This window comes from Lontra canadensis, unplaced genomic scaffold (assembly GCF_010015895.1).
Source record: "Lontra canadensis isolate GAN:19392208 unplaced genomic scaffold, GSC_riverotter_1.0 scaffold20, whole genome shotgun sequence".
Lineage (NCBI taxonomy): Eukaryota > Metazoa > Chordata > Mammalia > Carnivora > Mustelidae > Lontra > Lontra canadensis.
Genome location: NW_022631014.1, coordinates 8,937,553 through 8,951,542, shown reverse-complemented (window position 1 = coordinate 8,951,542; position 13,990 = coordinate 8,937,553). Strand labels below are relative to the sequence as shown.

At 36.9% G+C, this 13,990-nt stretch overlaps 1 pseudogene; it reads left to right on the top strand.

Annotated features, from left to right (window-relative positions):
* Positions 1-10,380: 10,380 nt before the first annotated feature.
* Positions 10,381-11,274, top strand: LOC116869618 (annotated as a pseudogene).
* Positions 11,275-13,990: the final 2,716 nt, after the last annotated feature.

Sequence of the window (13,990 nt, the reverse complement as noted above, 5' to 3'; positions counted from 1 at the left end):
GAATACTATGCAGCCATCAAAAGAAATGAAATCTTGCCATTTGCGACGACGTGGATGGAACTAGAGGGTATCATGCTTAGCGAAATAAGTCAATCGGAGAAAGACAACTATCATATGATCTCCCTGATATGAGGGAGAGGAGATGCAACATGGGGGTTAAGGGGGTAGGAGAAGAGTAAATGAAGCAAGATGGGATTGGGAGGGAGATAAACCATAAGTGACTCTTAATCTCACAAAACAAACTGATGGGTGGGGGGGGGGAGGGGGGTTGGGAGAGGGGGTTTGGGGTTATGGACATTGGGGAGGGTATGTGCTATCGTGAGTGCTGTGAAGTGTGTGAACCTGGCGATTCACAGACCTGTACCCCTGGGGAAAAAAAATATATGTTTATAAATAATAAAATAAAAAAAAAAAGAAAATATTTCACAGAATAAAGAAAAGAATGGTTGAGACCATATTTATTTTACCAAGTAAGCATAACTCTGATAGAAAAACCTAAGAGGATTACCAAGCAACAATACTGTGGACATATAATCTTACTTACAAATATAAAGTCTAAACTTCTCAACCAAACATTAGCAATTTAATCCCAGGGTATATATAAAAAAAAAATAATGCTCCAAGACAAAGTAGAGTTTATATTTTCAATGCAAAAGCAATTCAGCTGTATTAAATCAACTTACCATTTACTTAAAGAGTCATATGACCATCTCAAGACGTGTTTATATGTTTTAGGTAAAAGTTATTACCTATGTCTGACAAAAAGTTTTTTAAAAATAAAAAAATAATGTATTTTCTTAATATGACTTTGGAAAAATACCAAAACTCAAATCTAATGCCATCATTAAGATTAATAGTGAAATAAATTAAGTTAAATTAAAAAAGACAGAGATTTCCTTTTTTCATTATCATTTTCTAATGTTCTGAAAGTGTTCCACTGTTCCAAATAGAACAAAATAAACACTATAAATGTTGAAAATAAGAAAGTTGGGACGCCTGGGTGTCTCCAGTTTGTTAAGCATCTACCTTCTGCTCAGGTCATGATCCCAGGATCCTGGGATCAAGTCCCACATCTGGCTCCTGGCTCAGCAGAGAGCCTGCTTCTCCCTCTCACTCTGCCTGCTGCTCTCCCTGCTTGTACTTTCTCTCTCTCTGGCAAATGAATAAACAAAATCTTTAAAAAAGAGAGAGAAAATAAGAAAGTTATCATAATTTGCATATAACTTGATTATCTGACTGGGAAAACCAAGAGGATCAACTTGAAAATGTGTATGAATTAAAAATAACTATTGGGGAGAGTGCTGGCCACAGAAATAAATTAGTACCAATCGCTTTCATATATGTTAATAATCAACAATAGTTTAACAAATAGTGTATGCCATAATGAATAAAGTAATATGATCAAAATAATTCAACTCAAATTAGCATCAATCATATAAAATACATCAGGACTGAATTTAATAAGAATTGTGAAGACTATGTGAGAAGAAAATCACAACATTCAACTGGAGAGTATAGAGAGTTGGGTAATGAAAATACCAATTTACTAAAAATAGAAAAGGAAAATATTTAAAACAAATGTGGCAGACACGTTAATAGATTTTCTACATACAAAAATTTTCTATAGCAAAAGTAATATGGACTAATAAGGCGAACAATAATTTACAAAATGATAACTTCAAATGGTGAACAGAATTATGGAACTATTTTAAATCTTATTTGTAGTTAAGTAAATATTAATAAAAAAAATGGGCATTATTTAAGGTCAGTAAAATGATGATTGAAAAAAATGCTGCAGCCAAGTACTTGGGAGTTTGGGAATTGCATTTCTTTATAGCTGGAGATGTGTCTTGGTACAGCATTTTGTTAAATCTGTATTAAAATTGAATATATGCATCTCTTTTGACTTAGGAATAAAATTTTGGGAATTTATCCTAAGGAAAATAATTTAACATGTGCACAAGATTTATACATAAAGATGCTTACTATGTCATTGTTTTTAAAAGAGAAAGCATCAATATAAACATCCATCAATAGGGGAATAATTAAATCAATTATGTTATTTATGTATGCATATTTATAATTATTGTTGTGTGAGGATTCTATGAATCTGTTAAACAAAACCAAAGAAACAAACAAAAAGCAAAAACACAAGTTACAAAACCTTTGCAAAGAAATGATTTTCATACAGCTAGAACTCTTCCATGTATAAGTAAGTTCTGGAAGCATATAGTCAGAAAAGTCACAGATTAGGGGTCTTTATCCTCTTGTATATACTCTCCTGTGTTTTTTAGTTTTTCTGCAGTGAGTACATTTGTTTTTTTTTTTAAGAGTTTATGTCTTTTAAAATGGTTTTAGGTTCACAGCTAAATTGAGGGGAAGGTACAGGGATTTCCCATAGAACACTCACCTGAGCACATGCATAGCCTCCCCCATTTTCCATATATACTTTTCAACATGAAAAAAAGAATAAAGGTTTAAAACGAATATATTATTTGGGGTTAAAGAAGCTGGCCCCATATATTAAAATGCTTCCTGTATGAGCCATCTTTTCCTGATGGATAAATACATAGTTGAATTTGAAAATGAATCAGACAATTAAAAACCCTTCTTCTCTAGAGTACTTAAGCCCACCTAAGTAACCATAGACAAACCACCTGAAGGAAGCCAGTGTTGAGCAAGGCCTGTCTTGAAAGCACACAATGTATGTTCACTCACTTAAAAGGTCAGTCTTTTGGATAGAGTATAAACTGGTGCAATCATTTTGAAAATCCATCAGTGGCTATTAAAACTAAGTAAGCATATATCCTTTGATACAGCAGTTCCACTCCCGGGTTTACGTCCAAGAGAAACTGATGCTTATGTTAATCAAAAGACCTATACAAGAATGATCATGGCCATTTCATTAGTAAGAGTTAAGAACTAGAAGTGACCCAATGTCCATGAAAAGAAAATTACGATATAGTCCTACAATGGAATACTACACAGCAACAAAAAGAGACAGACTAGTATCAAAAGCAACAATGAATGATGAATCATAAAGACAAAATTTTGAGTGAAAGAACCCATCATGAAAACATCATTACCATTTGATTCCATTTACATCAGTCCAGAAAAATAAAAAAATAATCCACAGTAATAGAAATCAGAACAATAGTTAGCTTAGGGTGGAGTTATTTCCTTAGAAGAGGACAAGGGACCTTCTGGAGCACTAGAAATATCTTGATCTAGGTGGAGTTCAGATGGATGTATACATATGTAAAAATTTACTGAGCTATACATAAAGATTTGTGAATTTAATTTATATAAAAGTGATACTTCAACAAAAAAGTTTTTTAAAAAATTTAACTAAAAATAAAAGCTAATCTTTCCAGAAGGAAAAAGCAGGTCAACACACTGAGCAGAGGCTGTTTCAGGATGAGAATTACATACTCAGCACATTTTTCAAGTGATGGGAAGATTATTGTATCATCTGAATACACTTAATTATTACAACTGGCCAGCAGTCATTTATAGAAATTGTTCATAAATATTTAAACATACTGCCTGGAAACATTTCTAAAGAGCTTTTAATATTTCTCAGTTGAGGTACATTGGTGTGATTTTCCAAGATCATGCTTTTGACATTGAAGTAATTGAAAAATCCAGGGCAAACTGACTAATCCCAGTAACAAAGAAATCTATTGTTTTCTTGCCTATTGTTTTATTTTATATTCATTTATTTTAGGCCCATCATATTCATTCTGCTTAACTGAGTCTCTGAATATGGAATTCCTGCCTGGCCCTTCCCAATTTGTCCATCATTCTGATGTTGCCAAACTCCCTCCACACAAGGGCTCTGAGTCAGTTGACAAAGCTGTTTAATGGTTTATCTATAAGAGAGCGACGATGGAGGAGAATTTGCCAAGGGCAAACTGTAAAAATGTCATGAGCAGTTCTCACAATTTTATGATTCCTTTTAAATTATTTCATGCTATCATTTCTATACTGAAATATTTTGATTTCCAGAGAGCATTTGGGTAGCAAAAATGCAAGGACTGTACTACAAAAGTGCAACTGCATAGTTACAAATGTGTGCATCTTGCTTTCAGACACACAGTTTATTTATCCTCCAGCACTGGTCTAAGCTTCCCTGTAAGCCTGATTCCCATAAGGAATGGGAACAACTCAGACATGCCAATTAATAAAGTTTCAGATTTTTACAATTCAACAGATTCCTTCCAGTATAAATATTTGGTCCTTCAAAGTTGAGCCCTTTATCATATCTCTGAATATCCTAAATGGTCCTTTTGGAAAGAACTATGTCTTTTCAGATAAGACAGCTGTACACTTTCTTCTTTTCTCTCAGTTCATTGCCCTTTTCCAGGATGGTATTTGGGTATCTGGGGAATGAGATGGGAGAGGTATCACCAGTAGGACTTCATGGTTGGAGAGTGCAGCAGTGCCTTCATTCCTGTAGGTCTTCTGCTTCCTCAGGTATCTTTCTGAGGAGATGTCCCTTGTCTGGTAGCTTGTGTGATGTATGACCTATTGCCATTTGCACATAAAGTAGGTAGGTTGATCTCCCTCAGCTGGGTCTAGGTTCAGCTGCATTCCCTGATGGTCTCAACCTCTCTTCTGTTCTAAGTTCTGTCACAAAGGCCTCTAAATACCTTCACATCCACCATCCAGCCCTTGGCCTAGGTGTTCTACATGACAGGCCCCTTGGTTCTCACCTGGGTAGGCCCTAAGGCAGAGACACTTGACTTCAGCTTGAACATCTGCCTTTGGGGACCTGTGAAAACTCCTGACTCTCAGATCAGGCCAAAGGATAGTGGTCCTCAAGAAACATGTGGAAGACTTGTCAAAACACAGGCAGCTGAGCCCCACTCTCAGAGTTCCTCATTCAGTAGCTCTGGAGTGGGGTCCAAGAATTTGTATCTCTAACACATTCCCAGGTGATGCTGATAGTGATGTCACCCTTTGAGGATCTCTAGCCATAGAAGAACCAAGCCATCAGGAAAGCTGAGACTTCAATACTTTTTATTTTACCTTGATGTGGCTTCATATGGTTGATGACCATGTGACATGATCATCTTCTGGACTCCTTAATGTGAACTTTAAAAAACAGCCCCCTGTTTTTGGTGTTTCCTTCACCTAACACACTGGAGTCTCTTTGGGTTGCTTACATTCCCCACCCCCCACCCCCATTCTGTTTCCTTACAGCCTTTCATCCCTTCACAACCCTTGCAAACCAGAATAACTGGATTTGGCCTTCCCATTTCCTATTAGCAATATTCTCTTACTCTAGGCAATAAGCTAAATGGCACAGCTGCCATAGAAAGCTGGGTACTTTCTTTACACTTTATGGATGATCTGGTTCCAGAAATGGCCAAGATATTTAGAAAATTGCGGCTTTCTGTCCCCTTCCTCTGCAACAGTTGGCAGTTGGATGTGTCAGGTTAGCTAGAGGGAAGATTTTGACCATGTAATTCCAAAGTACAGAGGTCATTAATATTGCGCTAAATCAACCTTGTTACAGATAAATTTCATTGAGGACCCCATTCTAGTTCTTTCTTTGAGGGACTAGTGGCCAAAGGGCTCAAATTACAGGGCATGTGACATGTTATAAAATAGAAAGAAAATCTATCCCTAGTGCTAAAATGGTTTTTAAATTACTCAATTAGACATTATGGAACCAAAAATCCCTATATACTGTAATCATTTTCAAATATTCACTTTCCTGCCAATAGCCACATTTTGCCAGGTTGTGGAGACAAAGCAAGTTGGCAAGGTGATGAGAAACCTGTAATTGGCAGTGCAGAATATCTTTTTGTTGCCAGTTTCATGGGCAGGTGCCCGGAACTTGATAAGATGTGAGAGGGAAATTTGTTGCTATGATTCTGAACTTTATAGAAAGCCACTTCCTGCTATTTTAATGTTCATGACCTCAAATCTATGCTGCTGAAATTTTTTAGGTAGTTAAGTCATCTTGGTGAGCCTAGCACCATATTATACTTTATAAATTTGGGGAAATAAATAAGATATTCAAATAGGTATAAGGTCCAGAAAACAAATCAGACTCCACAGTACTATATAGCCTCTTTTGAGCATCCCCTGTTATGGAGCTCACTAGAAACTAATTTAATTGATGTCTTGGCTTTGAATTTTGTTAATTTCTGGAACTTTTTTTTTTTCATTTTATTTTATTTCTTTTCAGTGTTCCAGAATTCATTGTTTATGCACCACACCCAGTTCTCTATGCAATACGTGCTCTCCTTAATACTCACCATCAGGCTCACCTAACCTCCCACCTCCCTCCCCTCCAAAACCCCCCAGTTTGCTTCTCAGACTCCACAGTCTCTCATGGTTTGTCTTCCCCTCCAATTTCCCCCAACTCACTTCTCCTCTCCATCTCCCAATGTCCTCCGTGTTATTCCTTATGTTCCACAAGTAAGTGAAACCATATGATAATTGGCTCTCTCTATTTGACTTATTTTACTCAGCATAACCTCTTCCAGTCCCGTCCATGTTGATACAAAAGTTGGGTATTCATCCTTTCTGATGGAGGCATAATACTCCATTGTATATATGGACCACATCTTTCTTATCCATTCATCTGTTGAAGGGCATCTTGGTTCTTTCCACAGAACTAAGCGACTGTGGCCATTGCTGCTATGAACATTGGGGTTCAGATGGCCCTTCTTTTCCCTACATCTGTATCTTTGGGGTAAACACCCAGTAGCGCAATAAAAGGTCAAAGGAAGCTCTCTTTTTCATTTCTTAAGGAATCTCCATACTGTTTTCCAAAGTGGCTGCATCAACTTGCATTCCCACCAACAGTGTAAGAGGGTTCCCCTTCCTCCACATCCTCTCCAACACTTGTTGTTTATTGTCTTGTTAATTTTGGCCATTCTGACTGGCATAAGGAGGTATCTTAATGTGGTTTTGATTTGATGGCTAATGATGATGAACATTTTTTTCATGTGTCTGTTAGCCATTTGTATGTCTTCACTGGAGAAGTGCCTGTTCATGTCTTCTGCCCATTTTTTGACGTGATTATCTGTTTTTTTAATGTTGAGTTTGAGGAGTTCTTTATACATCTTGGATATCAGCCCTTTGTCTGTAGTGTCATTTGTGAATATCTTCTCCCATTCCATGGGTTGCCTCTTTGTTTCATTGACTGTTTCCTTTGCTGTGCAGAAGCTTTTCATCTTGATGGAGTCCCAAAAGTTCATGTCCACTTTTGTTTCCTTTGCCTTTGGAGACATATCTTGAAAGAAGTTGCTGTGGCTGATGTTGTAGAGGTTACTGTCTATGTTGTCCTCTAGGATTTTGATAGATGTCTGCCTCACATTGAGGTCTCTTATCCATTTCGAGTTTATCTTTGGGTATCACATAAGAGAATGGTAGAGTTTCATTCTTCTACACATAGCTGTCCAATTTTCCCAGCACCATTTTTTGAAGAAACTGTCTTTTTTCCACTGTATATTTTTTTCTTGCTTTGTCAAAGATTATTTGACCATAGAGTTGAGGGCCCATATCTGGGCTCTCTACTCTGTTCCATTGGTCTGTGTCTGTTTTTGTGCCAGTACCATGTTGTCTTGGTGATCACAGCTTTGTAGTAAAGCTTAAAATGAGGCAACGTGATGCCCCCAGTTTTGTTTTTCTTTTTCAACATATCCTTAGCAATTCGGGGTCTCTTCTGGTTCCACAGAAATTTTAGTATTGTTTGTTCCAGATCTTTGAAAAATGCCAGTAGAATTTTGATCAGGATGGCATTGAAAGTATAGATTGCTCTAGGCAGTATAGACATTTTAACAATCACTGTTTAAATCATACCAAAGGGATGATGGTTGGGGTATTTGCCAAGTATATTAGCCAGAAATGGAGTACAATCATTGGCCCCTTATGTATAGAAGAAAATTTTTGCTAAGCCTTTGTTTACTTTTGGTTTCATCATACAACATCTAATTTCTATTAGTACAGACACAAAGGAAACTTTTACATCCAGAAAAAGGCAAAGGCAGCATTGTTGGACATTATTTACTGGCCCCCATTTAGGGGTCTAACTCTGAACACCATCTCTGCTCTGCGAAATGCACCCCCTTCCTAGACCTCATAGGAGAATGGGCATCGGTTTTTCCTAAAATAGATCCTGGTACTCTCATTTTATCTAGTCCATTTTTACTGCAAGTTTTTATAGTTATTTTCTCATCAGGGAGGGTCTTTAATGTAAAGAGAGTTATTCTGAAGTGAAGAAAACCATTTTCGGGGGGGGAGGGATCTGCTTTGAGTAATGTTTGTCTTTTAATCAGCCTGATATAACGGAAATATACAAGACCAAAGATGAGAAAAACTGAGTTCATCTTCCATTTCAGGCACTAATATTATACATCATAGAGCAGATCTTTCCTCACTGGATTGCTTTTGTAAAATAGAAAGCTGGACCAGAAGACATCTATTCTTCTTTCTTCTACTGTTTTAACAATATGAAGATCTATATTAAGATGCTGTAGGAGTCCTTGTCCTGCTCACATTCCCTCTAAGCTACCTATTACCACCCCAGTTTGCTTCAGTCCAGCAAAGAACCTATCAAGGTGCCCACAGCTCAAGCTCACTCTCTTTCTGTGTGTGTGTGTGTGTGTGTGTGTGTGTGTGTGTGTAAGGGGTGGAATTACTGAAACTACTTCTAAGACTTATGCAGAGTCTGCCCCCCTAGGGTGCTTATTAAAAACCCACATATTTGCCTCCAAAGAGTCCCCACAACTTTTGGGGAGAGACTAGCTAAGGGAATGGAAGTATTTGGCTCTGAGGGTCTTATGGTAGAATGCCCAGACTCCTTCCCTTCTTGTAGCCAGGATTTTTATTGTCAAACAGTGTGTTATCTAGATCAGGCCAACTTACATTACTAGCTCTGTTTCCCTATTTTTGTATTTATAGGGGATGGTTTCAGCCCCTCCAGGAAGCCCTTTTTCCCTACCACTAACTTATTAGAGACTACAATTTTTAGAAATAATGTTGCATCATGAACCAATGCATCTCCAAGATGCATATCAAAGCCTGAAGGGAGATTAAAAGCCAATCAAGACAATGGCATAGAGATGTTTCTCAAGGTAGTGAATTTGTTAGGGGTCCTTAGCGCTCCAAGTCAGGAAGAGAAACCATGGTTTCTACACACAGAGATTCCCTTCTATAAACTCCCAGAAGTCCATTAGTGAATACCTAGTCATGATATATTAACCTGTCATCTATCACTGAGTTAAATCCCTAAAAGAAGACTCTTATGAAGTTTTAGTATGTTTATAATTACCTTATCCTCACTGAATCTAATTGAATACTTCCACATAAAATGGCAGGAAAGCAATTATATGTACAAAGCAGCTTTTAATTAAGAGGAAAAGCACCTATGTGTACTTGGCTCCTTAGTGTTCTTTTAGTTTTCTTAATGTAGAACATGGCATATCAGCTTTTAAATGGCTTCTGATTAGTAAGTACTTGTTTCAAGGCTACAGAGACTGAAATAAGATAAACACATATTAACAGAGTGGGAACAATAACAAAAAGGAAATAAATGTCACTGGTTTAAAATGCATATTGTAAGTGATTCCAAAAGCATGGAAATTCAGTTATTAAACCAGCATGGAGGACCATGGGCCTATTTTGTTGAAGTAATTAAATACTCTCTTCAAGTTTATGGCTCCTTGGATCACTTTAGGCAAACGAAAATTGGAGGGGAAATGTTAACTAGGGCCTAATAGATGGCAGCCAGCTTGACTTCTTGATATCAGTGGACATAGTAGCTGTGTTTCAAAGCCCATTTCCTATGGAAAAAGCGTGGCCTCTTGAATTTAGGGCTGAAGATGGAAGAGGGTTCAAATAAATGGTACCATAGCCAGTGTTTTCTATCATTGACACACAATTACAGTATTGACAATAACAACAACACTAATAAGAGTGGAACCTTCTGAGCACTTAGTACAGAGAGGCACTATTTCAGGCAGTTAATAAGTGTTAACTCACTTGAACTTGACCACAATGACGTGGTGTAAGAAGAATTCTATTATCATACTGACCATTATATCACCCTCTTCTGACCCTCCAAATCAGAGGTGCTGTCTTACCCCCTGACACTCCATGAAGATGGCCTAGATTTTCTCCTTTCTTACATGGCTCATGATAGGCATCTTCACTTCCATTTATTCATCTCTGGCCCTTTCACTATGAGAAAACAAACTAACTGAGATCATAGACTGTATCTTACTAGCCACTGTATTTTCACAGCGCCTAGATCACTGATTTCTTCTTCACGTATTTGTAGAATAGGAGATTTGCATAAATTAAGAAATACTGCTCTGCAGTCAGGTCTTCAGATACATGTGTTTTTGCTGCATACTGGCCATGGCCCACTACCTGATACAGCAAGGGCACATCTATGTCCCAGAAAATGGGCTCATGGAACATCAGCTGATCAACTGTGGGGATGGCATCCCCTACAATGATTTTCATATTCTTGCTGAGTACACTGACTTCACTGCAGACCAGGAGGACCTGACTTCTGCTCTGATCAAAAACATCACTCTGGGGGCACATGACTGGCTCAGCCAGTAGAGCATGCAATTCTTGATCCTGGGGTCATGAGTTTGAGCCCTATGTTGAGTACAGAGTTTATTTAAAAATAAAATGAAATTAAAAAAAACAACAACAACAACAACAAACAAACATCATTCTGAAGACCCCACTGGTTTCCTCAACAGTCACAGAGACTTGCATGGCCATTGCAAAGGTCCTTACAGGAGGTATTGGCTTATCCATCACAACTGTACACCTGAGGTCCAAGCCAATGAAGTTCCAAAAGTGAAGAAATATGAGCAGGGATTCATCACAGACCCTGAGTCCTCAGTCCTGAAAATCAAGTTCAGGATGTATTTGAAGCCAAAGCCTGGCATGTATCCCAAACACCAACACAGGCTGGATGGGGAGTTGATATTTTCAAGGAGGAGGAACATGGCTGGTTATTGGAAGTGATCATGATGAAGACAGAATACTGGGTGGTAGCCCCTGCAGGCATCACATTGAAGGCAGCAAAAAAATTCTGCAGTGCAACAAGGGAAAGTTACCCATTGTAAATGAAGATAATGAAATGGTAGCCATCGTTGCCCAGACAGACCTGAAGAAGAACCAGGGTTACCTAATGGCTTCCAAAGATGCCAAGAAGCAGCTGATAGTGGAACAGCTATTGATACTCATGAAGATGACAAGTATTGGATGGACTTGCTAACCCAGGATCACTAGCATCCAGCACTCCTGCCAGGACACTGGTTGCAAGAGTTTGACCCAAGACCAAACCATGATGAATTCTGGGCAACTCGAGTTTGAGAAGAGAACATCCTCAGCTCACGTGGAAGGTGGTGTCCACACTCTCCATTTGTATAAGAGGCTTTTCTGAAAAAGGATACAGCATCATACTCCCTTGGTTTTTCAATAAACATTTGGTGGGGGGAAAAATACTATGTAGCTTTCTTTTTCTCCCAAAGAATATTCCAGAAATTTTTTGTGTGTTTTGTTTTGTTTTGTTTTGTGGGGGGGAGGGACAGAGGGAGTGGGAGAGAGAAAAACTTAAGCAGGCTCTACACCCAGCATGGAGCTTGATACAGGGCTCAATCTCACAGTCCTGAAATCATGACCTGAGTCAAAACCAAGAGTTGGATTCTTTTTTTTTTTTCTTTTTGTTTTTTTCTTTTTTTTTTTTCTTTCTTTTTTTTTTTTTTTTTTCAAGAGTTGGATTCTTAACTGACTAAGCAACTCAGGTGCCTGAGGAATGTTTTAAATATTCATAGCTTTGATTTAAAACTTAAAAGATCTAGTTGCAAAACAATATTCAAATTTGACCCCAATTTACAAAACTGTTATTATATAAAGACACATAGATTAAAATATATAAAAATATTAAAAGTGAGCATCTGTGGACAGGAAGATGATGGATAATTTTTATTGTGTTTCTATTTTCTAAAACAAAGTCTTTATAAGACTATACAAATGTTGGTTTAAAGTATGAATTTGCTTTAATATAATTATGATTTTGTCAAATTACTTTTGCTAAATTTTTAATTGCATGGAGAATAAACAGAATGGGGGGCGGGAAAGAACAACTCACATCCCATAAGTGCTTCATAGAAATTTCTAAGGCAGGATTTTATCTGTCCATTGGAAAAACCCCAGTTTTGTTGACTAAAAGCTGAATAAGATACTACCAGGTCTTCTCCCATTTCTGTTTTCCACACTGGTTTTTTTATTTGTTCCCAAGACTAAGATGTGGAAACATGAGAACTCTCTGGCACTCCACATACAGAATCTTGCTGAAAGATATCAGGTGAGGAGCAAGACAAGAAAAGAAACATTTCTTGGACACCTATAATTTCCTAAGGCACTCTGTAAAATTTTGGCAGCGTGAATTTGGGATTACCCTAAATAACCTTTCTTTGAACACCTTGGAGTAGTCAGGAGGCTTTAAAACCATACTTGTCAAGGTTCTTATTGACCAAAGCCTTTCCTCCCCTTCAAAGCTATGTGGCTGCTATGAAGAAAATGTTTCCAACAGACTTCAGCTAAGTCTACACGGAACTATGTGAGGGTCAGCTAATGCCAATTTAGCAAATTCTGCAGCAGGTTTTTAATCTGTGGAAATTAGAAGAGGTTTCTTGTTGCTACAGTTAAGTAAAACTTTTGTTTTCTCTGCTTTTTGGTTGCAGTAGTAATTCTGTGCTTATTTATCCCATATAAGGTCTCAACTCGTCACATAACAATGGATAAGACGACAAATAAGGGAGAAATCTAATCTGAAGAGTGGAACAGTTTGCCATAAAACACTTTTCTATTTGATGAAACTAGCCAGATAAACATTACCTGGATTAAGTCACCTTCTACAGACAGAAAATCCAACTTCCCCAGATTGGACCCTTTGTCATTCCCAATCTCCTGATGAAGTTTTATTTACTGTTTATATTACTCAACAAAATTCCTGCAATTTTACTTATTTATTCTACTTGATCATAAATTGTTAAACTCCCTTTTTCAGTGGAATTGAGGACCAGAAAGCACTTTAGTATTTTTTCCTCTTCAACACGCATACACTTAAACGTTAGAACACAGAGCGTCTACAAGTAATTTGCCAACACTAAAAGAATGAAGGAAAAGCACACAGAATTTCTAAAATTCCCTTTTTACTTCTGTTGCACAAACAATGGATGCTCACTGTAGAAAGAGTTGAACACACAGAAACAAAACTGAATATAGTTACAACTCATATTGCCACCATTCTGAAATAACCACCGTTAACATTTGGTGCATACCCTTTTAGATTTTTCCCCCATTTGTAGATAGATAGAAAGATAGATGTATTTATACAAATATATGACTGTATTTTATAGTATCATAATCTGTTTTCTATTTTGTTGCAACATAAAAAAATCTGCCTATATTGCAAATGTAATTCCACATTTAAATCTTTAATGTCTGTTTATATTCTGTTATTTGATAGTATCACAACTAAACAATCCTTACTTTTGGAGACTAAAGAGATTTCTTAACGATTTTTTATTATAAATATTATTATAAAGAATATCTTTTTCAGTAATCATTTCCTTAGGTTACATTTTTATGAATATGATTTCTTGCTCAAAAGGTATGCACATTTTAAAGCTTTTGTGATTTATTGACAGATTGCCATCCAAACAAATGGTGCCATTTATGAGAGCACTATTGCTACAAATCTTTTGCAATACCTAGTATTATCACTCTTAACTTTTAAATATCAGGTCATAAAAATAACAACTGAGTATTTTGAATTTCTTTAATTATTAGAGAAATTAAAATTTTTTCATGTTAATCATTGAAGTGTGTTAATTCTTTGTGAACTGTCTTATGGGTATTTTTTAATTATGGGAAAATTTTTCATATTTATTTTTAAGAAGTAATTATATATTTAGGGTATTAATATCTTTCTTTGCCA